Below are 3563 nucleotides of genomic sequence, written 5' to 3' on the forward strand. Positions count from 1 at the left end.
ATATACATGTTTTTCTATTTCTCCACTTGGGTGTTCTTTTCTGTAGTTGATATCATCCCACATCCTTATTGTGTTTCAAGTTTCCGTTGAAGAAATCCACTGATCATCTGATGGAAGCAGTCCTAGATGTGACAGAATGCTTTTCTTTTACTGCTTTTGAGACTGTTTGTGTTTAACTTTAGACGGTGTGAGAATACTGTGCCTCAGTGTTGTTCTCTTTGAATTTAACCTTGATGGCGTTATCTGTGCTTCTTAAATGTGTAGGTTCATTTCCTTCCTCTGATTTGGGAAATTTTCAGACTTTATTTCTTCAAACGAGCTCTCTTTATTTCTTGCTCTGCTCCCGTCTCCTAGTTGAGATTACCAAAATGAGTATGCCGAGAGCTTCATAATACCCTTTAAATCCCTTGGGCTCTCTTCACTTTACTCTTTTTTTCTTTTGCTCCTGTGACTGAACAAATTCAAATGACCTGTCTTCAAGCTTACTCATTGTTTTCTTCTGTCTTATCAATTTTGCTGTTGAACTCTTCTTATAAACTTATAAATTAATCTGTGGTATGTTTTAAACTCCAGAGTCTGCTTTTTCTGTTACGTCATTCTTATTCCTTTGTTGTCAATTTTCTCATCTTGTTCATGCGCCATATGACTGGTTTCATTGTGTTGTTCTTCTGTGTCTCATTTAGCTCATTGAGCACCTTTATGACAGCTTTTTAAAAAGTTCTTTGCAAGGCAGCTCTTAAAAGTGAGTTTTTCTTTCTCTCTCTCTTTACGTCTCTTTCATTTCTCTTTCTTTCTCTTCTTTCTTTCTTTCTTTCTTTCTTTCTTTCTTTCTTTCTTTCTTTCTTTCTTTTTGTTTCTTTCTCTTTCTCTCTTTTTCTGTTTTTCTTTCATTGCCAGAGGGTGCTGACAATCACCAGAGCAAAACAAAACAAAACAAAACAAAACAAAACAAAACAAAAAAGAGAAAGGCAGACAGACAGACTCAGAGAGACACCCCCTCTTTGAATGAGGCATGGTCGCACTGCAATCCTTTTTCCTCCATTTCTCCATCCTGTCACAAGGACACAGGCCTGATGTGTTTCTTAAGTTGCCGTGGTAGCATGCTAAGCTAGGTTGGTCTGTGGGGACTGGCTCTCTACACACAGCTTAACCACTGTGCTGTGGAGCTGGTCTGGTCTGTGTTTCTTTGTGATCAGCTTCTGAAATGTTATTTTCTACCTGTGATTGGGCCATGTTCCCCAGCTTATTTGCCACCTTCTAATCTTTTGCTGGGCTTTGGGCATTTGAAAATCCAAACAACTCTCCCCATCTCTAAAAACTGGAGAGGTGCACAGGGAAGTCCTTCAGCAAGTGGATGGAGGTTGTAGGTATGGTCATTTTCTCCTCTGTTTCTCCCCCTGGCGTCTGTGCGCATAACTACAGCTCTTACTTGGAGCTTGCCTCTGTTTTCAGCTTCTTCCAAACTCTGCCTTACTTTGCTTCATCCTGGAGACAAACAGAAACCTGTCTTTCCAGTAGCCCCCAGAGAAGCCAGGACATTACATACTTCTTGCACTCTTTTGTTTCCATCTTGGGGGAGGAGCCCAGTATTAGCAATTTATTCCCCCTTGATCCATAGCAGGCTGCATAAAAAGAGGGGCACAAAGGAAGGCGCCAAATGCCAAGAATTTTCCTGCCTCTTTTCCTGGAATCTTTTTGTAGTTTTACAGCGTGGTATAGCTTTTCAACTGATCACTACAATTCTCACAAAGATATTCTGGTCCACATATTGTTGTTAACCCGATGTCTTTGTGAGGAAAAGAGGGAGTTGTGGCTTCCTCGATTGCTATCATCTGAAGTCACTCTAATGAGGAACTTTTTAAGGAGTGGTTTTGGAAAAACCGAACCTCTACTGAGAATAAGTTCCAAGTGGCTTGGTGTTTAAAATGTGAAAGCTTAGGGACTGAGACAAGATGGCAGGCTTGCAGTGACAATCTGTCAAGGGTTGAAAAGTAGTTTGTCTAAAAGCAGATTTTAAAAGCAGTTTCTCTTTGGGACAACTTTTCTTGTGCCACCTAAGAAGCTTCTTGATTCACCCTGGCAGTAGCAGCGACAACATGTGTAATATCAAAGACAACCATCTTGAAACATTTCCTTCCAACCCAACATGGAGCTTTATATTGTGTTTGTCATAAATCTCCGTATTCTTCTCTTCCAGATGACTATAATTGCAAAGTGGAGCTTGCTTTGACATCTGTTGACAGGACAATAGTGTGCTACCACCCGTCTGTGGACATTCCATATGAACACAGAAAACCTACCCCTAGACCGGATCCTGTGCATAATAATGAAGAAACACATGACCAAGGGCTGAAATCCAGGTTAGAAGAGAAAAGTGAACACCTCGAACAAGGACCCATGATAGAACAACTTAGCACAATGTCCTTTACTACCAGGAACCGTTGGTTTCCTTACAGACAGTATCACAGACGTCGTAAGAAACTGGACCCTTCAAAAGACAGATGACATCGAGGTTCTCAAAGGAATCAGAAATGTGCCTCATTTGCATTTGAGAAAATCCCATGTGGTGTATTCACTAATAGATTATGTAATAAAATAATAATAAAATTTCTTTTCAGATATTTTTTAAAAAGTGAAAGCTTATAAATACTACAAGAGATATACCTCTGTACCTTAAGAATGAAAAACTTTTGTTATCCAGAGCTTAAAATCCAGAAAAGAAACTATGGATCAAATTGACTAACCACACATAAAATGCTTTTGCATCATAAAATAATCCAACAAAATGGCATAAGGTAAAAAGATACATAGTAAACAGGGGAAATTATTACTAATTCATGACACAGAAAGAAAGAGGTAAATGTGGTTATATGTTCGTAAAATGTACAATCCTTTTTTAGAAAGAAAGACTGAGTCCCTATAGGAACTGGGCCAAAAGAATAACCTAATTGTACATAAGAAAAAAGTGGGCCAGCAGGTGGTGTGGCAGTTAAGGCAGTTGGATCCCACATGACCAACTTCACGGTTTGAGTCCTGGACCCGGGGGCTTGAAAATCACACTGGGTGCATGAGTGTGCATGCACAAAATCCTGAAAAGAGACTGGAATAGAAGGGATTGTGGCATGGACGTCCCCCCTTTAGGGGGGTGGGGTGGCAATTTATCACTTTCCCTCTCTCTCATTTTCTCTCTCTCTCTCCCTCCTTCTGTCTCTGTCCAGTGAGTCTACTTGCCCTATAGCAAAAGAAAAAGAAAGAAGAAAGAAAAAGAAAGAAAGAAAGAAAGAAAGAAAGAAAGAAAGAAAGAAAGAAAGAAAGAAGGGAAAGAAAGAAAGAAAAAGAAAAGGAAGTAAAAAAGGAAAACAGGAGTAGTTGATACTCATATAAGAAAGATACAGAAATTGGCTTTTATCAAGGAAAATGCAAATGAACATGTTTGCTGATATTCTATTTGTCACATGAGATAAGCAAAATTCAAAACTGGCACCAGTGAGAACTATTCCTCTCCCAGAAATCAAGAGGGAAAAGGCAAGTGGTACACATTTTATGAGGGGAGAGTTGAAAGT

At 39.4% G+C, this 3563-nt stretch overlaps 1 pseudogene; it reads left to right on the plus strand.

The window, feature by feature from the left end:
- The first annotated feature begins 2070 nt into the window (after nucleotides 1–2070).
- LOC106734217 (39S ribosomal protein L42, mitochondrial pseudogene) lies at nucleotides 2071–2505 on the plus strand (annotated as a pseudogene).
- Nucleotides 2506–3563: the final 1058 nt, after the last annotated feature.

This window comes from Tupaia chinensis, unplaced genomic scaffold (assembly GCF_000334495.1).
Source record: "Tupaia chinensis unplaced genomic scaffold, TupChi_1.0 Scaffold149892_1, whole genome shotgun sequence".
NCBI lineage: Eukaryota > Metazoa > Chordata > Mammalia > Scandentia > Tupaiidae > Tupaia > Tupaia belangeri.